The 25,843-nt window shown below is 37.9% G+C and overlaps 1 long non-coding RNA gene across 1 annotated transcript in view; it reads left to right on the top strand.

Annotated features, from left to right (window-relative positions):
* Window positions 1–2,815: 2,815 nt before the first annotated feature.
* LOC309666687 overlaps window positions 2,816–25,843 on the top strand; it is a 75,592-nt gene continuing 52,564 nt past the window's right edge. The window contains exon 1 of the long non-coding RNA XR_014267243.1: window positions 2,816–8,658. This is a non-coding gene — a long non-coding RNA (uncharacterized lncRNA). The remainder of the gene's footprint in view (window positions 8,659–25,843) is intronic.

Genomic DNA, 25,843 nt, shown 5'->3' with positions numbered 1-25,843 from the left:
TCCCAGAAGCCCTTTAGAGGTTTCTTTATGTCTGATTAGTCAGGACTGGGTCATATTTATTACAGATGCCTACTTACCTGTGTCTTCCATCCACTGTATCCTCGCACGTAGCACAGATCGTGACATATAGTTGGTGTTCAATAAATATTTGTTGAATAAAATAAATGTTAAATGGTTTTTATTCTCTTTGTAAAATAGAACATGAGGTTGAGGGGTGAGACTTTTATGAAAATGACATACTTCTCATAAAAGACCTCCTGACTAGAAATGAGTAGAAGAATTGCTAGATCATGTTGTGGCCTCACCTCTGTCAGAGAACAGCGAAGCAATAGAGTTCCAATCTGTACTTTAGAGTTTCCAAATAAAAATTCACAAATCCTCAAAGGGTTGAAACTAAGTTCTCATTATCTAAAACCATGAAATCTAACATGCCTTGAATATTTCCTCCACCCTGGTTTTGGTTCATTGATAATGATTTTTAAAAATCCTTTCTCAGTTCTCTACTGAACTATATCTGAACCTCACTGGTCCACGAGCAGACCACGGGCCCTGAGATATAGGACAAGCACAAACACAAAATAACACCCAGGGAGAGAGCCCTGGAGAGCCAGACATTGATGGTACAGTGGGGAATTTCTACACTGGTGCAGGAATGAAGGATGTTTGGTAGTTCAACGTAGAAAGTGTCTTGTTGTCAGTGACTGGCTCAATGGAAACACATTTTTGCAGGCATCCCTCACTTAAAGCTGGTGTCCAGGAAGTCTCAGTCCCCTCAATGGCTCCCTTCCATCCCCGAGCAAGTCTGCAGGTATCCTATGGAAAGGCGTAGTGGCTACAGCCCCTTAGAGGCAGTTTCCAGGCTCTGCGCTCCACTTTCTATTCCAAGTCAGCTTGTTGTGTCCTAGTGTCCGCCTTTCCTGGCCTGCTCTGTTTTACTTCCCAGGCCCTTCATACCTCAGCAGAAAAGGCCAGTTGGCCTGATCCAGGCTTTAGCTCTCGATCTCCCATAATTCCCTACTCTGGAGCCTCTGGCCAGAGCAGCTCTACTCTGAGGCCAACCCAGGCTCTAAGAACTGCAGCCCAAGTGTAATACTCATTTGTTATTTTAGAGTTTTAGAAGCAGCCTCTTTATCTTTTAGAAGGATACTTAGTGCCTTACAGAAAGGGCCAACTGAGAGCCTTAGACCAAGAAAGAGAAAGAGCAGAGACAGAGAAAAAACGCTGGGCTGGGCTGGACAACTAAGGTGGTCATGTACCACCCAATAATGAGGTAGAGAAAGAAGCTATTTGAAGTCAAAGGGAATATTACAGTGCTCACTGAAGGAGTGTAAACTTGCTTAAATGTCAGAATTTTAATGTTATGTTCAGTAGCAAATTAGGAAGTGCAGCAACTAGAACTATCAAAACAAAATGATGAAGAATCTTAGACTTACATTACAAATGTTGTATAATTGTGAACCCACACAGAAATCTGTATAATGAGTTTCTTAGCTCTGATACAACAAAGGACCTCTTTTAATGTAGATGTGAACAAGTGTGGAGACAGATAAGCAACCACAAATCACATGGAATCAAGCTCTGGACATACGTGGGATGAAAACATGGTCTCTTATCCAATACTATGAATTTCACCAAAATTTTCTCATTGCAGAAATTTGTATTTAGTACTAGGATTATACTACCGCTTATCTGAGCTTTGTGATTATATCTGAGAATATGAGTATGTATATGTGGAGAGTTTGAGTTATATGCAGTACATTTACTCTCTATTAATCCTTTTATTGACTTCTAAGTTTAAAATCATCTCCCCACACCAAGCACACACACCTGCCATCAGGTATGGTTGAGGAGTGATATATGGGAGACCTTCAAGATGGCGGAGGAGTAAGACGCGGAGATCACCTTCCTCCCCACAAATACATCAGAAGTACATCTACATGTGGAACAACTCCTACAGAACACCTACTGAACGCTGGCAGAAGACCTCAGACCTCCCAAAAGGCATGAAGCTCCCCCACGTACCTGGGTAGGGCAAAAGAAACAAGAAACAACAGAGACAAAAGAATAGGGACGGGACCTGCACCAGTGGGAGGGAGCCGTGAAGGAGGAAAGGTGTCCACACACGAGGAAGCCCCTTCGTGGGCGGAGACTGCGGGTGGCGGAGGGGTAAGCTTCGGAGCCACGGAGGAGAGCGCAGCCACAGGGGTGCGGAGGGCAAAGCGGAGAGATTCCCGCATGGAGGATCGGTGCCGACCAGCACTCACCAGCCCGAGAGGCTTGTCTGCTCCCCCGCCGGGGCGGGCGGGGCTGGGAGCTGAGGCTCGGGCTTCGGTCAGATGCAGGGAGAGGACTGGGGTTGGCGGCGTGATCACAGCCTGAAGGGGTTAGTGCGCCACAGCTAGCCGGGAGGGAGTCCGGGAAGAATTCTGGAGCTGCCTAAGAGGCAAGAGACCATTGTTTCGGGGTGCATGAGGAGAGGGGATTCAGAGCGCCGCCTAAATGAGCTCCAGAGACGGGCATGAGCCGCGGCGATCAGCGCGGACCCCAGAGATGGACATGAGACACTAAGGCTGCTGCTGCCGCCACCAAGAAGCCTGTGTGCGAGCACAGGTCACTCTCCACACCGCCCCTCCTGGGAGCCTGTGCAGCCCGCCATTCCAGGGTCCCGTGATCCAGGGACAACTTCCCCGGGAGAACGCACGGTGCACCTCAGGCTGGTGCAACGTCACTCCGGCCTCTGCCGCTGCAGGCTCGCCCTGCCACCTCCATACCCCTCCCTCCCCCCGGCCTGAGTGAGCCAGAGCCCCCGAAGCAGCCACTCCTTTAACCCTGCCCTGTCTGGGCGGGAAACAGATGCCCTCAGAAGACCTACATGCAGAGGCGGGTCCAAATCCAAAGCTGAACCCCAGGAGCTGTGCAAACAAAGAAGAGAAAGGGAAATCTCTCCCAGCAGCCTCAGGAGCAGCGGATTAAATCTCCACAATCAATTAGATGTACCTGCATCTGTGGAATACCTGAATAGACAACAAATCCTCCCAAATTGAGGTGGTGGACTTGGGAGCAACTGTAGACTTGGGGTTTGCTGTATGCGACTGACTGGTTTCTGGTTTTATGTTTATCATAGTTTTGTATTTAGAGTTTATTATCATTGGTAGATTGGTTTATTGATTTGGTTGCTCTCTTCCTTTTTTTTAAATATATAGATACATATATTTTTTTCCTTTTTCTCTTTTTTGTGAGTGTGTATGTGTATACTTCTTTGCGTGATTTTGTCTGCATAGCTTTGCTTTTACCATTTGTCCTAGGGTTCTGTCTGTCATTTTCTGTTTTTTTTAGTAGTTATTAGAGATTGTTATCATTGGTGGATTTGTTTTTTGGTCTGGTTGCTCTCTTCTTTCTTTCTTTTTTCTTTTTTTATTACTTTTTCTTTTTTTATTTTTAATAATTTATTTTTATTTTTTATTTTAATAACTCTACTTCTTTTTATTTATTTTTTTCTTTCCTTCTTTTTTCCTCCCTTTTCTCCTGAGATGTGTGGCTGACAGCGTCTTGGTGCTCCGGCCGGGTGTCAGGCCTGTGCCTCTGAGGTGGGAGAGCTGAGTTCAGGACACTGATCCACCAGAGACCTCCTGGCTCCATGTAATATCAAACAGCAAAAGCTCTCCCAGAGATCTCCATCTCAATGCTAAGACTCAACTCCAGTCAACAACCAGCAAGGTACAGCGCAGGACACCCCATGCCAAACAACTAGCAAGACAGCAACACAACCCCACCCATTAGCAGAGAGGCTGCCTAAAATCATACAAAGGTCACAGACACCCAAACACACACCACCAGACGAGGTCCAGCCCACAAGAAAGACAAGATCCAGCCTCATCCACCAGAACACAGGCACCAGTCCCCTCCACCAGGAAACCTACACAACTCACTGAACCAACCTTAGCCACTGGGGGCAGACACCAAAAGCAATGGGAAGTATGAACCTGAAGCCTACAGAAAGGAGACCCCAAACACAGTAAGTTAAGGAAAATGAGAACACAGAGAAACACACACCAGGTGAAGGAACAAGGTAAAAATTCACCAGACCAAACAAATGAAGAGGAAATAGGCAGTCTACCTGAAAAAGAATTCAGAGTAATGATAGTAAAGATGATCCAAAATCTTGGAAATAGATTGGAGAAAATACAAGAAACATTTACAGGGAGCTAGAAGAACTAAAGAGCAAACAAACAGTGATGAACAACACAATAAATGAAAGTAAAAATTCTCTAGAAGGAATCAATAGCAGAATACCTGAGGCAGAAGAACAGCCAAGTGACCTGGAAGATAAAATAGTGGAAATAACTACTGCAGAGCAGAATAAAGAGAAAAGAATTGAAGACAGTCTTAGAGACCTCAGGGACAACATTACACACAACAACATTCAAATTATAGGGGTCCCAGAAGAAGAAGAGAAAAAGAAAGGGACTGAAAAAATATTTGAAAAGATTATAGTTGAAAACTTCCCTAATTAGGGAAAGGAAATAGTTAATCAAGTCCAGGAAGTGCAGAGAGTCCCATACAGGATAAATCCAAGGAGAAACACACCAAGACACATATTAATCAAATTAATCAATAATTAAATACAAAGAAAAAATATTAAAAGCAGCAAGGGAAAAACAACAAATAACATACAAGGGAATCCCCATAAGGTTAACAGCTGATCTTTCAGCAGAAACTCTGCAAACCAGAAGCGAGTGGCAAGACATATTTAAAGTGATGAAAGGGAAAAACCTACAACCAAGACTACTCTACCCAGCAAGAATCTCATTCAGATTCGAAGGAGAAATTAAAACCTTCACAGACAAGCAAAAGCTAAGAGAATTCAGAACCACCAAACCACTTTACAACAAATGCTAAAGGAACTTCTCTAGGCAGGAAACACAAGAGAAGGAAAAGACCTACAACAACAAACCCAAACAATTAAGCAAATGGTAATAGGAACATACATATCAATAATTACCTTAAATGTAAATGGATTAAATGCTCCCACCAAAAGACATATACTGGCTTAATGCATACAAAAACAAGACCTGTATATATGCTGTCTACAAGAGACCCACTTCAGACCTAGGTACACATACAGACTGAAAGTGAGGGGATGGAAAAGATATTCCATGCAAATCGAAATCAAAGGAAAGCTGGAGGAGCAATTCTCATATCAGACAAAACAGACTATAAAGACTATTACAAGAGACAAATAAGTACACTACATAATGATCAAGGGATCAATCCAAGAAGAAGATATAACAATTGTAAATATTTATGAACCCAACAGAGGAGCACCTCAATACATAAGGCAAATGCTAACAGCCATAAAAGGGGAAATCAAAAGTAACACAATCATAGTAGGGGACTTTAACACCCCACATTCACCAAAGGACAGATCATCTAAAATGAAAATATATAAGGAAACACAAGCTTTAAAAAATACATTAAACAAGATGGACTTAACGGATATTTATAGGACATTCCATCCAAAAACAACAGAATACACTTTCTTCTCAAGTGCTCATGGAATAGTCCCCAGGATAGATCACATCTTGGGTCACAAATCAAACCTTGATAAATTTAAGAAAATTGAAATAATATCAAGTATCTTTTCCGACCGCAATGCTATGAGACTAGATATCAATTACAGGAAAATATCTGTAAAAAATACAAACGCATGGAGGCTAAACAATACACTACCTAATAACTAAGAGATCACTGAAGAAATCAAAGAGGAAATCAAAAAATACCTAGAAAAAAATGACAATGAAAACAGGAAGACCCAAAACCTATGGGATGCAGCAAAAGCAGTTCTAAGAGGGAAGTTTAGAGCAATACAATCCTACCTCAAGAAAGAAGAAACATCTCAAATAAACAACCTAACCTTACACCAAAAGCAATTAGAGAAAGAAGAAGAAAAAAACCGAAAGTTAGCAGAAGGAAAGAAATCATAAAGATCAGATCAGAAATAAATGAAAAAAAATGAAAGAAACCATAGCAAAGGTCAATAAACTAAGAGCTGGTTCTTTGAATAGATAAACAAAACTGATAAACCATTAGTCAGACTCATCAAGAAAAAACGGGAGAAGACTCAAATCAATAGAATTAGAAATGAAAAAGGAGAAGTAACAACTGACACTGCAGAAATACAAAGGATCATGAGAGATTACTACAAGCAACTATATGCCAATAAAATGGACAAATTGGAAGAAATGGACAAATTCTTAGAAAAGCACAACTTTCCAAGACTGAACCAGGAGAAATAGAAAGTATAAACAGACCAATCACAAGCACTGAAATTGAGACTGTGCTAAAAAATCATCCAACAAATAAAAGCCCAGGACCAGATGGCTTCACAGGCGAATTCTATCAAACATTTAGAGAAGAGCTAACACCTATCCTTCCCAAACTCTTCCAAAACATAGCAGAGGGAGGAACACTCCTAAACTCATTCTACAAGGCCATTATCACCCTGATACCAAAACCAGACAAAGATGTCAGAAAGAAAGAAAACTACAGGCTAATATCACTGATGATATAGATTCAAAAATCCTCAATAAAACACTAGCAAACAGAATCCAACAACACATTAAAAGGATCATACACCATGATCAAGTGGAGTTTATCCCAGGAATGCAAGGATTCTTTAATTTATGCAAATCAATCAATGTGATATACCATATTAACAAATGGAAGAGTAAAAACCATATGATCATCTCAATAGATGCAGAAAAAGCTTTTGACAAAGTTCAACACCCATTTATGATAAAAACCCTCTAGAAAGTAGGCATAGAGGGAACTTACCTCAACATAATAAGGGCCATATGACAAACGTGCAGCCAACATCATTCTCAATGGTGAAAAACTGAAACAATTTCCTCTAAGATCAGGAACAAGACAAGGTTGTCCACTCTCACCACTATTATTCAACATAGTTTTGGAAGTTTTAGCCACAGCAATCAGAGAAGAATACGAAATTAAAGGAATCCAAATCAGAAAAGAAGAAGTAAAGCTGTCACTCTTTGCAGATGACATGAATCTTAAAGATGCTACCAGAATACTACTAGAGCTAATCAGTGAAACTGGTAAAGTAGCAGGATACAAAATTAATGCACAGAAATCTCTTGCATTCCTATAAACTAATGATGACTAATCTGAAAAAGAAATTAAGGAAATACTTCCATTTACCATTGCAACAAAAAGAATAAAATACCTAGGAATAAACATACCTAAGGAGAAAAAAGACCTGTATTCAGAAAACTATAAGACACTAATGAAAGAAATTAAAGATGATACAAACAGATGGAGAGATATATCATGTTCTTGGATTGGAAGAATCAACATTGTGAAAATAACTATACTACCCAAAGCAATCTACAGATTCAATGCAATCCCCATCAAACTACCAATGGCATTTTTCACTGAACTAGAACAAAATTTCACAATTTGTATGGAAACACAAAAGACCCCGAATAGCCAAAGCAATCTTGAGGGAAAAAAACAGAGCTGGAGGAATCAGACTCCCTGACTTCAGATGATACTACAAAGCTACAGTAATCAAGACAGTATGGTACTGGCACAAAAACAGATATATAGATCAATGGAACAGAATAGAAAGCCCAGAGATAAACCCAGCACATATGGGCATCTTATTTTTGATAAAGGAGGCAAGAATATACAATGGAGAAAAGACAGCCTCTTCAATAAGTGGTGCTGGGAAAACTGGACAGCTACATTTAAGAATGAAATTAGAACACTCCCTAACACCATATACAAAAAGAAACTCAAAATAGATTAAAGACCTAAATGTAAGGCCAGACACTATAAAACCCTTAGAGGAAAACATAGGCAGAACACTCTATGACATAAATCACAGCAAGATCCTTTTTGACCCAGCTCCTAGAGAAATGGAAATAAAAACAAAAATAAACAAATGGGACCTAATGAAACTTAAAAGCTTTTGCACAGCAAAGGAAACCATAAACAAGACCAAAAGACAACCCTCAGAATGGGAGAAAATATTTGCAAATGAAGCAACTGACAAAGGAGTAACTTCCAAATTTTACAAGCAGCTCCTGTAGCTCAATATCAAAAAAACAAACAACCCAATCCAAAAATGGGCAGACAACCTAAACAGACATTTCTCAAAGAAGATATACAGATTGCCAACAAACACATGAAAGAATGCTCAACATCACTAATCATTAGAGAAATGCAAATCAAAACTACAGTGAGGTATTACCTCACACCAGTCAGAATGGCCATCATCAAAAAATCTACAAACAATAAATGCTGGAAAGGGTTTGGAGAAAAGGGACCTCTCTTGCACTGTTGGTGGGAATGTAAATTGATACAGCCACTGTGGAAAACAGTAGGGAGGTTCCTTAAAAAACTAAAAATAAAACTACCATATGACATAGCAATCCCACTACTGGGCATATACCCTGAGAAAACCAAAATCAAAAAATGTCATGTACCACAATGTTCATTGCAGCTCTATTTACAATAGCCAGGACATAGAAGCAACCTAAGTGTCCATCGACAGATGAATAGATAAAGAAGATGTGGCACATATATGCAATGGAATATTACTCAGCCATAAAAAGAAATGAAATTGAGTTATTTGTAGTGAGGTGGATGGACCTAGGGTTTGTCATACAGAGTGAAGTAAGTCAGAAAGAAAAAATAAATACAGTATGCTAACACATATATATAGAATCTAAATATATATATATATATATATATATATATATATATATATATATATATGGCTCTGAAAAACCTAGGGGCAGGACAGGAATAAAGACGCAGATGTAGAAAATGGACTTGAGGACACGGAGAGGGGGAAGGGTAAACTGGGACGAAGTGAGAGATTGGCATGAATTTATATACGCTACCAAATGTAAAATAGTTAGCTGGTGGGAAACAGCCGCATAGCACAGGGAGATCATTTCTGAGCTTTGTGATCACCTAGAGGGGGGAGGTAGGGAGGGTGGGAGGGAGAAGTAAGAGGGAGTTATGGGGATATATGTATATGTATAGCTGATTCACTTTGTTATAAATCAGAAACTAACACACCATTGTAAAGCAATTTTACTCCAATAAAGACGTTAAAAAAAAAAAAGTGTGTTATATGAATCCAGAATGATCCAAACCATCATTGAACAGAGATTTGACTGCACATGGCTTGAAAGCAGCTGTCTTTACAGAATTCTGCCTTAACAGATTTTTTTTCCTGTTTAGTGGGTCATACATTATAATTAAAAATTAACATACTTCAACTTTTGAAATATAAGAAACTTGTGATATGCCAAGACATTTTATACGGTCTCTTCAGATTTGTAAATTAAATTGTCAATTCATTAATTATCAAGTAGCCCTTGCTTTGGGCTAATTCATACCATTAAAAAAAAAAACTAAAAGTGATGTTTAAAATTAAGAAATTTTATTGTTTTCTTGTCAGTCACACAGAGCTTATATATTCCCTTGGTATGGGAACTATTTTCATCACAGGAGATCTTACTTAAATGGAAAGATTGTATACTATCTCTAAAAGATTTCTCTTGGGATTTTGACTAAAAATTAACTTAAGGGACAGAATGCGTGTAATTTATACTATATGTCAGAAAAGACAAGTTAAGACTGGCTTATTAGCTATTTGGCTTTCTTTGGCCTATTAAACACACCACTACTAACAACATTTCACAGTCAGAGAGCTCTAGAAAATTTTATGGCAGCAGTTTAAAAATGATACACAATATCATTTTTTTCCCTTTCCTGACTTTTATGCTGTGAAACCCTGTTTTAAGAAAGAACTATTATAGAACATTTTATTGCTGTTATTTATCTAAGTACTACCCAAATACATTCCACAGAGCTCAAAAAATTCTCAGGTTAACTTGTAAAATTTTATGCTTTCCAGTACTGTAATTTTTATACAATTGTTCTTTTCATACAGATATCTATTTCAGCATACTAACATTGACTCTATTTGGTGGAACTTCTGATGTAACCCATCTCCTCCAAAAAAAGCTTTTCTTTTGATTAACTACTGTTCTAAATTCTATAAAATATTCTATCATGAAAAATTGAACTTTGTAATTTAAATTAACATAATTAAATTGTATTTTATTTAGACTTTTTCATCTGACTTAAAGTATTTTACACTAAATAAAAACAAAACTTGCACAAAATGTGGAGTGTGACATGAAAGGACCAATACAAAGTAAAACTATAAATCTGGCAGCACTCACCTCACAGTTGACTCATACTCATCAATTTTATAATTTTTGTAAATCGACCTAATTTACTTGAAAATCAAAACTGATCTATTAATGCTTCATCATGTTGCTGTTCAATTAGATTTTCCTTCACATTTTTTGAAATTGGAAAACTTTCAAAAGGTTTCATTACATGGTAGAGGTGTTTGTCTTCTGGGATGTATATGAACAAAGTCCTTAATATGACTTTGGAAATGACTTTTAATTATGACCACACTCTTACTTAGAGCCATCTCATCCAAGTCAATATGTTCAGGAGCAGTTGGGAAAAAGTAAATGTTATTACTTTAAGTAAATATATTTTTGCCAAAATAACATTTTAAAGAAATCCTTTTATATGTCAAATCTTCTGAATGAGGCCTGTAACTTATTTTCATTCCCACCTCTCTCTGCTTGCCCTCTCAGTCTACTTTTACTCAACTTGCCTTTTATGTTTTGTTTTTCCACCCCTCATCACCTTCTAACAAACTACATAGTTTACTTATTTAGTATATTTACGGTTTATTGTCTGTCTTCCCTAGAACCTGAGGACCGTAACCTCAGTCATCTTTTTTTAGCTAAAGTATCTCAAACCCTTAGAATAATAATGTCACGCATATAATATATGCTTAATTTTTTTAATAAAAAGAATTGGGACTACAGATATACTTCATTCAATTATGGAAAATGCCCCCATACTATCTAATGGCCATGCACACTCAGAATGTACAATATCAAGATCGAATCCTGATGTAAACTGTGGACTTTGGGTGATAATGAGGCGTTAATGTAGGGTCACTGATTGTAACAAACGCACCACTCTGGTGGGCATGCTGATGGTGAGGGCTAGGGAGCTCGCTGAGGCTGCCCTGCCAAGCTGGTCGGAGCCCCAGGCAGTTTTCAATCTGCTGCCTCTGTGCTCTGACCATGAGTAGGCAAATCTGTAGATGCTCTCTTCAAGAGCAGAGTTCTCCAGTAGGCCCCCCCTGGTTTTCCATCCAGCTAAGGGGGCTCATCTTCCTGGTGTCAGACCCCAGGCTAAGGTGAATAATATGTGGCTTGAGCCCCTTCCTCAGGGGGCATCCCAGAGACTATGCTATCTCCTTCCTTTTCTGAGTCCCCTGCTAGGGGTGTGGGATCCAACCAGATCCCTTCTCCTCCCTTCCTACCCGACTCCATATGGATCTTTCTTTATAGTCTTGGTTGTAGAAGAGCCGCTCTACCAGTCTCCAGGGAGATTTCAGGGAGAGCTGCTCCACATGCAATTGTATTTTTGATGTGTTCACGGAGGGGGGGGTGAGCTCAGCGTCTTTCTGCTCCACCATCTTGATCTCTCTCCTCCCATATTCCTTGTTCTATTAAAGTATTTGAAGAGATCTGTTTACAACACCCACATAGACTGTGATTTCTAGGACAGTGGATAATTTGATTTTCCTGCATACTTTTCCATCCACGTCTCCTCTGCCCTATAAATAACTTATGGTCCTACCAAATGGGAAGACATGACATTACCTGGATGTAATCCCCAACATCCCACTTCTTCCTTGTATCACTCTCTCATCCTGGAGTGTCCTTGCCTCTGATCTGTAGTCATTCAAGTCCTACCATATTTCATCTTCCCTATCAACTTATAGCTCATTTTTTCCTGTGTGTTTTTTGTTTGTGTGTTTATCTTGAATGTGACACATCTTTGAATTTCTCCCTCCTTTCTCCTTTCTCTCTCTGAGTAGTCACTCCATTCAATCTTGTTTGGTACGCAGAAGATGGACTTTGGTGTGAAGATCTACCTTAAGGCACAGTTCTGAGTATAAAATCTGTAAATCTCAAAAGATTATGATAAACTTCATAAAATGTGGCTGCAAAAGCAGAATTAGGTGTTGCGTATTAAAATACTTTGTAGTACTAGAAGCTCTACACATACACACACACACACACATATATATATATACACATATACAGGTTGCAGCTGGCAAACTGGAGACCCAGGAGAGCCAGTGGGATATTTGCATTCTGAATCCAACAACCTGAGAACCAGGACAGTTGATGGTGTAAGTTCTGGTCTGAGTCTGTGTCCCAGGCAAAGGCTGATGCCCCAGCTTGAAGACAGTGAGGCAGAGAGAATGCATTCTCTCTTACTTCTCCTTTTTGTTCTACTCAGACCTGTAGTGGCTTGGATGAGGTCCACCTACACTGGGAAGGCAATCTATTTTACTCAGTCTACAGATTCAAATGCTAATCTCATCTAGACACAATCTCACGGACACTCCCTGAATACTGTTTAACCAAATATCTGTGCACCTGTGGCCCAGTCAAGTTAACATATAAAATTAACTACCACACCCCATAAATGCAAGGACTGGTCTCATTTATCTGTGCTTCCATGAGAGCAAGGACTTTGCTATATTTCCCCAGAATTACTAGCACCTAACACAATGCCTGGCATATTTGGTATTAAATCAATCTTAACTGTTCAACTGATTGATTGGGGAGTTAATTAAATTAATAAATGTGTGAATGATTGATTGAATCATTGATTGAATCATGAATGGAAGGGTGTTTAGTAAATAACTACAAAAAACATTTTCTTTCCTCCACTTTATTCTTGGCCATTTTTATAAACATTTGTTTTTCTTTTTCTTAATAGTTAACGGTACCATCCTTTGTATTTCCAAACAATTTTGGAAAATAACTTTAAACATAGTTTTACATTTCATAACTTTTCTTGGCATGTTTATAACACTCATCATATTGAATAGTAATCATGTAGCGATATGTCCACGTTATATTGAGATGGATTTTTAAATTTTTGTTAACCTTAGCATTTTCACTGTGTCAAGAACAAAATAGGTGCCCAATAAATTTTTTGCTGCATTGTATCAAATTAAATGTGCATCGACACTCTTTGACCATCATTCTGCTCTCCCTGTTGTGAGTTTACTCAACTCTCCTGTTCTTCTTCAGATTTGCCACCTGAGCCCTGGTGGTTCTGAGGGACAAATGAGTATCGGATTTGTGTGCACATCTTCCAAAGCGGATCTCCATATGAGGACACATGAGATGTGTGGGGGGCTGGCATCAGGGGACCAGAATGAACCCCTTCGCTACATTCAGGCACTCTATTCTGTGGTGGCAATTTAACAGTTTTTTAAGCTCATTTTATAGTTAAGACTCATTTGAGATTAATTGGCTTTCTAGAAGATCCAAGACCTGGCCTAGGAAAATCCAGTCATGTACTCCCCTGATTAACACCCTTCCCATGACCCTGGGGATAAAGTCCAAATCTTTTAACTCCTTTGCAAAGTCCTTCATGACTTGGCCCTCTCCCATCTCTAGGCTCTAGTCACCAGCAGCTTCTTACAGACCTTTGAACCCACTACTTTCTCTTACTGCCTCTGCCTAGAATACTCCGAATGACCCTATCCCTTGCTCATTTTTTCCCAACCTTTAGAAGTTTCATGGGCTCCCAGTGGGGGCCTTAGAAGGCAGCTGAGGTGAGAGCAGAGGCCAGAATGGAAACGTCAGAGCCAGATGATTAGTTACAGAAAGCATAGGTGACCGAAAGTCGTCACATTCTCAAAGTTATAACAAACTATTCCTCAGAAATTGGCAGCTCGTCAATGTCATCAGCAAGCCAATAAACATCAAAATTTTCAATTAAGATGGTCTTCATCAGAAGAATCCTCAACTGAAGGGGTCCCTCCCTCCTGAATTTTTTCTTGAATTAAAAGCATTCTTTTCTTAACCTCTTTATTTCAGACACAAAATGCAAGTAACCCAGACAGTTAAAACAAGCTGGTGTATCAAAGGAAAAATATTGACACAAAACACCATTTTCGTTTGCATAAATATTTTTCACATTTTAAGTCCACTGAAAAATGCCGAGAGAGAGAGAGAGGAAGAGAGAGAGAGAGAGGGAAAGAGAAAGAGGCTCACAGACTAAGCTCTATGACTGACCACATATCAAAGGGGCCCTGAGTCTCTCAGTCCCTTCTTTTCTTGGTCAACCACTGGGCTGCTCCCAGCCACACTTCCTTTCACTGTTGACTCTACTCCTGCTTACCAATGGGAGGGTTTCATGCCACTTTCCTTTTAATCTGCTTACCATTTCTCACTAGGATTTGACAGTCTGCATGGGCGTGCCTGGTTGCCAATGGCAGAGGCAAGCCCTTCATTTGGGACCCAAGTAGGAATGTGAAAAGTGAGGCTTGGTTAACCTCAGGTCACTCTAAGTGCACCCCTTTCAAACATAGGAAGGTCCCTTTTTGGGGAAAAAGGAAAAAAGTTGGAGCATAATTATGTCCTCTAAAAATGTAATGTGCACTGGAAATTGATCTTATAAATTTCCTACTTATTACTGCAAACAGAATTTCCTCTTTGACATCCCAAGCGTGTCAGAAAGAATTCTTATTCCTTGAGATAAAAATAACATTTTATTTTCTCTTTTCTTTTTCAAATATGTGTATATAAAACTTCTCATTGAAGATACAAAGAGAAAGCATATTTTCTGTATTATTCCTATCTTTATTATAGTGCAAAACTTTGATTTTTGTTCAGATGACTTTATTTCTTTCTCTTAAGAAGTTATTCATTTGCAACAACTTTTTACTTAAAAACATTTGTCCCAAGAGAGATACACTACCAGAGCAAGAAAAGGGAAGTAAACTATCTCTGCTTCGAAAGTTCTTAGGAATTATCAGATTATTTCTCTTCATCCTGCTCAAACATATGGACTTCCTCAAATCTAAAAAATAGGATTGTTTTGAAAAGAATTTTACACACAGGGAAGACATTTTAAAGGAATGAAGATAATTTTACTCAGAGATTTCTGTGTATCAAACTACAAACTATAAATCAGAAATAGACACAACGATCCACCATTAGTAATAGGTGAGTAAATACAATTGTCAGACATCATTTACAATGTTACAGAAGTAGAAAAGTTTCTGTGCATCCTTCTGTCACAGTAACACAGTTAATATCTCTATAGGCCTTTGTAATTTACAAAGGGTTTTCAGATCCCATAGTTCATCTGAGCCTTATAACAAAGGCTCCTTTTGGGCCAAAAGTAGGTGTCTCTCTTAAGGACTACCTTTATTAAGAAATTTCTATTATTCCGTTTCAAGTTTGCTCCTTCTGCCTTTCTGTGATAACTTAATTTTCACTTTTGTTTTAAGATTATTAGACTCTCAATCAAATTATCATTTATTAAACACTTATGTTTAAATCATCTTGTTGGTTCTGAAGTGAAAATGTACGAGATAGTCTCATCTAGAGGAGTCTGATTTCTGATTCTATTTGGATAAATTTTAAAACACTAAATATTATAAAACCATAACCTATTTAAATAAAAGTTTATGATGCTCATGTAGTGATTGTCAAATGACGGTTAAAGAAGTTTCAGTCTGATTGCCCTCAGTCCCAGGATGTGCAAGACAGATATTTGATCATTTGAATTTATAAGAGCCAACACTTAGAAATTAGAAATTTTCACACTGACAGTGCAAAATCTTTGAAAAATTGGAACTCATGGCAACATTGGGCCCACAATCCCACACATGAGTCAGTTAGAGAGGAGGCAGCTTCATTTAGACGAAGCAGATTTGTGCAAGCCTGAGGCTCGGTGTAAGAGGCTATCCTGTTACACCTAGCCCAGCTTACTCATTCAGATCCTGTCCTCTCTCTGCAACTAAATTTGCAACCTTTTTTAAACTAATAACCGCTGTGGACGTTTGGAAGACAGAGTTTCCACAGGCTCAGGTTCTAAGTTCAAAGAAGATAAGTATGAGAGGCATACTCAGGGGAGAGACAACAGGATGGCACGAACAAAAGCACCAAGACCAGAAAGCAGACAGTGTCTTTTGTGAGAAATAGGGAATCGGTTGTCTAGATCACAATATTAAGGGTAGAACCCAAACCTTCTTGAGGAGGATAGTGGCAGTGGCATTCTCTTTGACCTAATCAAACTTGTCCCCTAAATAATTACAATTTGACTACTTCCCAGTCAGGACTTGCTTTTCCTGCCTGTCTGCATCACCTTAAAAGTGTAGTCCTGAGTGATTTCCACGCAGTGTGATTTGTCCGTGGCAGGTATGATCTCCCTGATGTGGCTGATGGCTGGTGGTCACAGCCACTACCAGATTAGTATGGGAATAGTCACTACTACAGGGGATCAATAAAGTAATAATACATTTTCATATGTCTACTCCCGTAAACCCTTCTGATAAATAGTCATCAAACACTGCTGCTCTAAAATCAAAAAATGTGTTTCTGGATCATACTAAAATTGAGAACACTAGAACGTAAATATCTGAGCTTTGTTTATTTGTTTAAAGAACGTGTTGGGATTGTATAGCAGGGAAAATAGAATATATAACAGAAAATTGTAAGTAAGCGTCACTGTTTACACGTTTCAGAAAGTTTATTTTGCTGGCTTAACTAGTTTCTCCTAACACTAGAAAGATTAATTGGAGCAAAGAAAACCTAAATACAGAAGGACTATTCTTTTGTATCCATTCTTGTAGAATGGAGCATGTAAAAACACAACCAAAAAGAGTACCTATGAAGTTGCTGATTGCTATTAATTTTCCCCAAATACTGAATGATGTCAGTCTATAAAAATGAATTGCTTCACTTTCGAGGTAATTCAGTTGCCGTGTGTAAGTTCAGTGAATATGATGTCTTTATAATTGACATTAATCTTTTGGAAAAAAGTTCAGTGTGCACTTTGGAATGTCCCGCGTCTCTTCCCTCTGAAATTTCATCTGGTCCCAATTACCATCTGCTCCTAGTTTGATCCAGTGGCAGAGAACGAGCTGAGCTTCTGTCCTGCAGCTGAAGCAGACACACTTCATTAGCCTCATTCTGCTGTTGTTTTTTATAGATCAGCTAAAGTTTACGGAAAGATTTATATAGACTCAGCAACTTTACAAAGTCCTTTTAAAAATACATAGAGCTGCACTCAAGAAATGCATTTTGGACCTCTTAGCTGTCAAATTCACTGAAAGCTGTTATGGGACTTTTTAGCTAGTTAAATAAACAAGAGTTTCTGCTACAGCTCTTATTTTGTATTATTTTATTTTTTCTTTCCACATCAGAATCTTTATCATAAAGCAGATGAATTGACTCATTTGGAATAGACTAAGTATATGTCTCCCAGGGTCCCTTTGAGCTTTCTGGTCTATTCATTTTGGGTCATCTAATACGTAAGGGTTGTTGCAATGTGCCAGGCATCGTGATAAGCACTGACCTAGAGCAGGGAAATGATTGAAAGAGCCCTTGCTTTCCTGAGTTTCAGAGAAGACAGACATTAACTATGAAGACTGAAAAACTAAAAGTCTTTACAGTTCAGAAGAGTTGTTTTTTTACTGCCTGTCTCTCTTCTGTACCCACGGTGTCCTTGGGTGCTGGTCAACAGAGAACTGGGTGTGATCCGCTCTAGCTGCATTCACCACCTGCACCGCGATGTGGCCTGTGGAGACCCCCCAAGCAACAACTCTGATTCCTAGCCTTCTGTTTCCATCCAGACAAAAAGCCATCCATTCATCTAAGGCAGGGGTTGGCAAACCATGGTCTGCAGGCCAAGTCTGGCCTGCTGTCTCTTTTAGCGTGGTCCACAGGCTAAGAATGATTTTATGTTTTTAAATAGTTGAAAGCAAGTTGAAAGAAGAATATTTCATGACACATGAAAATCATATGAAAATCAAATGTCAGTGCCCATAAGTAAAGTAATATTAGAATACAGTCATGTTTATTCATTTACAGATTGTCTCTGTCTGCTTCCTTGCTACAATAGCAGAGTTGAGTAGTTACAAGAGAGAGAATAACGGCCCATAAAACCAAAAGTATTCTCTATCTGGCCCTTTACAGAAATGTTTGCCAACTCCTGATCAAAGCTTCCATATTATCTCTTTTTGGATTTTTCCCACCCATCTATTCACTGTACAATGTGGGCCTTATTATATGTCATCTCCTCTATCCTAGTTCCTGAATCTCTCCTCCAATAAGTGCATGACAACCTCACCTTATAAAAACTCCATAACTCATTATTCAAAACAGGGAGGAGAGATGATAGGCTTCTAGCAAGCCAGAGGCATACCATCCTATGAATCGGACCTGAGTTTTTGAGCCTCATAGCATGACATAATTCATGCATCTATGTTTAAGGTGTTTCAATTTTTAGGACAAAAACTGCATTCCTCTAAATAGATTTTCTATGCCACTATTTGAATAAACTGATTCTATAATATAGATTAACAAGACATTTTGGTTTCTTAATTTTCTAAAATTATCAAGGGTTAAGTTACAGAATTTTAAATACATTTGGCCACTAGCTTTACTTTATAATAGTTATTCTCCTCTAAAATTTCTAACAACTTCCGTAATCAGGAATTCCTGAAGAGCTGATATACTCTCCAAATGGCAAAGTTGGCCATTAGCTAGCTAGCCCTAGTAAGCACTTATTTAGTTATCTAGTTATATTAAGTACGTACTGGAACTCCCCAGTATATGACAGTGATAATTGATCCATGGGAGTGGATTTTACTATTTAGAATAAATTTCTTCATCTTCTATATTTGTCGCCATAGAATAGGCATGACTGATTATAACCATCTAATATTTTCCAGTTTAGTACTTTTCTCACAGATAATCATAGGCAATATTTTCCTCATTTCATAATCACATGCCAGTTAAACGCTTACTTTAAAATATAATGAAAATTTCATTTGATTCTCTTAACCCCAGATAATATTGCAGCAAGTGAAATACATTTAAGCCATTTTTGTTAGATTCTTACTTCTAACAAATAATTTTTGATTGTGAAATACTACAGTTTGGGGCCAAGAGAAAATTATTATGTTTAACCTAATTCTTTGAAGAATATCCAATTCCTTTCACTACCTTTCAAAGACACTTCTACAGTTGTTAACATTGGATGCAATTGTATATTTAAATAATATGTGTGAGAAACAGGTGGCTAGTATTTGGCTTATGAGAAAAGGGGAAGAAAGCTGTAAAATTGTTCCTCAAAAGACAAAAGAAGAAAAGTTACAGGCTTTGGTAACTTTTGCAGTATAGACAGCGGAGACTAGGTGAAATTCATGTGGAATCTCTGCCTCAAATATTAGTCATTCTTGAAAAAACTGAAATGCTCAATCTTATTTCTGACAAGTACCCTAGAAAACCAATATCTACTGCTAAAAGGAAGAGCTTTTTGATCCATGCTTCTGCCAGTCAGTTTCTGAGACTGAAGTGGGCAATGAAGCAGCAGTCTGGCAGACGTGCCCGGTGAGACAGCTGACCTCTTCTTCGGGGAGCAGAATTGGCTCTGACATGTCCCAGAGGTAGAAACGGAAACCCTAGCACTAAGGTGTGTTGCATAGAGCCTGTGGTTAAGCAATATCTGAACCTGGATCTTGGGGATCTTCTTTCGTTAAGCCTGGGACCAGACCAAGAGAATACACAGCACACTGCTTTTGACCATCTTGACCAGAACCACAAAGTACTGGAAATGTCTCAGGAATGGATGTTCTCTACTGATTTCCAAACCTTAGGTACGTCCTCTTAGGTAAGTGTAAGGAAAAATCCGATGCCTGTAAAAGAAGTGTCCAAGCCACAGAAACTACATAGAACTGAGACAATGTTTGACCTTGTGCCCACTTAATTTGTGAAGTATTATTGTTGCCTACTATTTTATTCTGCAGCTTTGAAGAAGAACACAACTCATTTGCACTCACATCTCTATGGAACTTTAATATACAATTTCTCTAGGATGGAATAAAAGACAGAGGCATCAAAAGATGAACTAATTCCTTGAGATTTTAGTACTTGCACCAAATAAATGACAACACTGTCCCCTGCAGTATGCAACACTGATTTGACTTGTTCTTAATATCCTTGAGCATTACTTTCCTAGAGCAAGCCGTTGAATCTAAACCTAATTTTAAGTGACTGTAAGTTCAGTTTGATTCCTCAGACATTTATTAAGTGCCTGCTGTATTTCAGATCAATACTAAGCACTGGGATAAATGAATTATGAATTATTCACAGCCTCTGCTCTCTAAAAGCTTATAATCTAGTGGAAGAAACAAATTTCTAAGTAAATTAATTCAGTATTAAATGTACAGGCTAACTGAGAAACACCAGGGGTTATGGCAGAGATATTTAGTTAAATTCGTCCCAACAAGGAGGTGGCTCCAGGAAGGGGAAGCTACCTTAGTTGTGTGTCACAGTAGGAGTGAGCTTTATTCAGGGCATATTATGCAGGAGAAATAGCCTGAGCAAACCCTTAAAGAGTGAAATTGCATAATGTACACATTCTATAGTACACAGTAAAATATGGGGAGAGAAAGATGAGGCTGAGGAGGGGTGGGTCACAGAAAGATTATTTTATGCCACACTAAGGGGTTTGATTCCATAGGCAATGGAACACCACTTAAGGACAGTTATGTAGTCATATCTTCACTCGAAATAAATTTCTTAAATTATACTGTAGAGAGTCGTTCTAAAGGACCCAAGACTAGAGGTAGGGAGACAAGGTAAGAGGCTGTTTCACAGCACAGACCAGAGATAGTGGGAGGCTGATCTGGGAAAGTGACAGCAAGGATGGAGATAGAAAGAACAAGATGGGAGAAATATGTAGAAAGTGAAGTTCCTGGGGTAGAGTGATTGGATTTGACGTGATCACAGAAGAGAGGAAGTCTAGGGCATGCTTCTGACTGGAGAACAAGTTGGATAGTTGGGTCATAGGAAAAAAATAATAATAGAGGGAGAGGAGAGGGTTTGAGGATGCATGGATAAAAAGATGAAAGAAATTTGTCATAGTTCCACATGCATAGCAACCAATATTCATATTTTGAAATATCTCTTTCTTGTCTTTATTCTTCATATATTTTGTGCATAATTAAGTCCATACTACATTTAAAATAATTTATTCTGCTTTCTATTTGACAAAAGAATCATTTCTTGGAAAAAGAAGTATTATTTCATAATATTAAAAATTCTTTTTGAACATACTTTTCAATAACTGCATAGTATTTCTTAGCATTAAACACCTATGAAATAAAACACTTTTATCTATAAACTACATATGACAATTGAATGCATGCAACCTAAAGATTTGGTTAGAGTGAAGTACTTATAAAATGTTCTACAGGAAATGAGACAATATTTTTTAGAAACAAGTAGTGAGTTCATAGGAGTCAATCAAATACAATATCTTAAGATAAAAATACGAAAATTCTTCTAATTATTTTATGTAAAAGATCAAAATTGGTCACTTATACTAACATAGTAACAGCATTGTATTCTCGTTAAAATATGGCCTTGCAGTGAAAGGGGTATATAGTCAAGAACAAACACAGTGAGATTTGTCATTAATCTTTTTCCTCTTTTCTCTAGTAATATGGTGCAGAGGAACGAAGTATACAGATGAAAAAAAAATTTCATTTCACTAGAGCTGGCCTTAGGCAAATCCACACCGTCAATCACATGGATAAAATGTAGGCCAGGCTGCCAAGTGTTTTTCAAAATAGACCATAAATGAAATATAAGAAGTGAATATGACCAGGTATTTATAATTCTCACTTCTTAGTTGGCATAGTCCAAAATTATTAAATATATAGACAATGTTCCCATTATTTTGGGGTTTCTTCTCTTTTTTTTTTCCATCTTCTCAACAGGGAATTTCGGTGTACATTTTTGCCCTTTGGCTTCATCTTTTAGTAGCTCGTGAAAAGTGATACGTAGGTGGTTTACACTCAACGCCAGAATCAACATTCTTTCTGTTCCGAAAAGCTCAGGATTTGAAAGCGTTTTTCCTTCTCATAAGGATTTACCCAAGTATTTATATATCCTGTAATAGTTGGCGTCAGTAATATTATTCCTTCGTATTTTGGGATACTTTTATTTAGAATAACATGCTTCACAACCAGAGAAGCAAACTACCTATAAAGGAATAAATACAACTTTATTTCCAATTATTTTTCTTCACATCACTGTGGAAGTTGCATTTAAATACATTTCATTCAAACGTCCTATTTTCCTCAAGTGGAAATTCTAGTAGTTCAAGGGGAACATGATATTTTTAGAACTGTTTAATCTTTCACTGACTGATGCAGATCCAATTCAAACAAAGAACATTCTTCATATACAAAATATTGATTCACTGTAAGTTTGAACTTAGTAACTTAGAACTTTAAGATTTGAGGAGAGGGTGGGTATCAGCTGTTACAAGCAGAGACACCAGGGAATTTTTATTCAAAAATAAGTGGACAGAAAAAAGTCTTAGCTGCTCAAAGGCATAGAGTAGAGGTATGCCTTAGAGTACACAGTATTTTTGCACATTTCTGTCAATCTTAAGAGGCTATATGATCAACAGATTTTTCTACAAAATAAAAGAAGCTAAGATTTTCAATAATTCCTCTTTTTTTTTGGTTAAGCTATATTTTCTGAGCACAAATTAGTACACATTCCCTAACAGAAATAGAAATGTGTTTATGGGGAAAAGGAGACAGAGTATTTGAAATGGTGCCCTCATAGGAAACTTTAATATAAACCACTCTGAAGGATCAGGACATATCCACGTTAGACAAAAAAATTGCATTCCTAACTACAAAATGGTACAAGGTATTAGAAATAGGTAATGGTCTTTAATATCTGTGACCCAAGTATCTGAAGAAGACAAACTACTCAAAATTCTACAACACAGTACATGACTTTGCACAAATTGGATTGTTGTTTTTCATTAGATCATGTATTTGCTCACAGGCAAGAGAGCTTGTATTAGCCACCCACACTGGTCTACCCCTGCCAGTGTGAGGAAGATAACATGAGCCACAGACCCACTTAAAGTCAGGAAATAGGGAACATTTTGGGTGAGACTTTGGCATAAGGCAATTCTCTGATGCTTTCTGGTTACATAGTGATATTGTTACATAAAGTATAAGCATTAAATGTTCATTATGATCTAAACCTCTTTTTTCTTAATATGGTTTTGTTAAAGGCCCCAGTGCTTACAACATCGTACAAGAGCCACCATTAGCCTATGGCCTGGGCTCAGTGTCACTGGCTCCTTCATTCTGGCAAAAATACATTGAATGAACACTGTGTAAGGAGAATTTCCATTTCTGGTTTGAGTAAATCAACATCTGAATTATACTTTAAAAGTGTTTTGTTCTTTGAAGGAATAAAGCATGTATCCTTCTTTCAGTCAGGGCTATATAAGCATCATCTTGAAGACATATTTATTAAAGAAAAGAATTAATTATTTCTTAAAAGTCCTGGCCAGGTCTACCCTAATAAAATTTCCTTTGGACCACAAATGTTGACAATCTCTAATGTTCTTTTGATGAATACTGGAATGTGTGAGGAGGCCCCACGGTGGCATGTTGACTTTACGTTGCAGAAAGAGTGGAGTTTGGCTCTCAAAGCTAAGTCCAATGCAAATGAGCCACTCTTGTTTTCTGCCTACCTGAGCATGGCGGGAAATTGCCCCCTGTCCCCTTCAGGCAGAGCACAATCCACGGCAGTGTGGTCAGTCAGAGGGCAGCGCAGCTCTGCTTTCTCAGGCTGCTGGTATTGTTTACAGAGCTAACCTATGGTCAGAATCTGTTTTTCATTATTATGTTTCAAGAAAAACAAAGTGTCATTCATGCAAACCAAAAGGAAGTTACAAGCCCGCGGCTCAAAGCTGAAAATGGTCAATTGAATTAGCATGCTTTTTGTACATGTGAGTAGAAATGTACAGGTACATTTGTACATGAGCAGGCTGGCCATTTAACATAGTATTTTAACATGATTATGAAAAGCAAAATACCTGTATTTGTGGGCAGGGACCTATGTGCAAAAGCACTTCTGAGTTCCAAGAATGTGTGCACCTTCTGAAAAAAGAAACAAGAACCTTGCAAGTTCATCTTGCGTGTATGGTGTCAGGACCACAATAACACTCAAGAAATAGCTTTTGAACATGTTCGTGTATAAATGAACGTGAAAACATGAATTGTGTACAATACTAAAGAATTCATTTTTTTTTGCATTTGAGTGTATGTGTTTTTCTTTTTTTTCCCCTCACTCTAGGTATGTATTATAAAAACAGTGACTGTATATGGTGAAAATTCAAGTAGAAGGATACAAAAGTCTTTCCCCCTACCTAATGGCCCCATTCCCATCTTTCTTTCTCTAGCATTGCTACTAAAATTGTGTTCATTTTTAACAAACTGGATCATATTTTATGTACTGTTTTGCACATAGTTTATTCCATCTAATTTTTTGGAGATTTTTCCACATTTACCCAGATTACCACCTTTACACACATATACTTATTTAATTCTTTAAAAATTTGACTCTAAATATTCTAGTCTACTACATGGCTAAACAATAATTAATTTCCAGTTCCTAGAAGATAGGCAATAGTGTTGCTTCCAATTCTTTTTTCAAATTAATAGCTACAAATAATGATGAACTGAATATACATGCACATATATTTTTATGCAACTATGTCAGAATATACGTAGAATAACTTACTAGAACTGAAATAGGTGCATCAAAGGAATATGCATTTTTAATTTGGATAGCTACTGCTAAATTGCCATTCCACCGCAGTCTATGAGAACACTCGCTTTTCTGCATCTTTGTCAAACTGTGGTGACAAACTTTTAACCTCAGCTAATCTGAGAAGTAAAAACAAATACTAATTCATTGTTATCTTAATTTGAATTTCTATCATAATTATTCAGGTTGAGCATTTTATATTTATTGACCAACTTTGTTTCTTTCTTTTTGAATTGCCCAGAAATGATTTTTTTAAAAGATATCAGATGACAATCTGTGCTGTATGTGTGATCAGATACCATAACTGAGAAGAAAGACATTTTCAATGCCAAGATGGAAATACTCTTTTCTTCCCATTGTACAAGTATTATACAGTTCAAGCCAATCTTAGAGAACACTCTCTGAAAGCTACCAAGAAATAAAATGTGGATTTTTCTCCCGAACCAGCTGCAATGAACTACAGAAAATGGAACCGTCTACTCACTGGATATATCTTTGCTGTTATCCTCAAAAGATGAAATTCCAGAGATAGCATTGTACATTCATTGTGGTATGTGTCTTTTATTTTATTTATTCATTAACTTTTAGTTATTGATGGTTTATTATGTACAAAACCATCAATATAAGATCTAGAAAGGCAAGTAACCAAATAAAATAAGACAATGAATTAGCCATAATTTTTCCTCTTAAGGCATTTAGAGTGTTTCTGAGAACAAACAAGAGAGGAAAATAAATAGCAGGTTTGGGATCTTACTTGAGTACTAAGGAGTTTGGACTTCACTTGGGGCAAGAAAGTGACTGCAGATAATTAACAATATTCAAATTGCTCTTTAAGCAAATTCTTCTAAAATCCCTGTAGATGAGAGGAGAAGGGCTAGAGGTGGAGAGACTAATTAGGAGGCTATTATCTCTCACAGGTGACAGATAATCAAGGTCAAGACAACCACAGTGGCAAGGGAAGTGGCACGCTGGCAACTACCAGTGGGGATGCTTGGGGGATGCACAAT

Source organism: Balaenoptera physalus, assembly GCF_965194825.1.
Source record: "Balaenoptera physalus genome assembly, chromosome: 9".
NCBI lineage: Eukaryota > Metazoa > Chordata > Mammalia > Artiodactyla > Balaenopteridae > Balaenoptera > Balaenoptera physalus.
The sequence above is the reverse complement of the archived record's forward strand: the minus strand, read 5'-3'. Positions and strand labels throughout refer to the sequence as shown.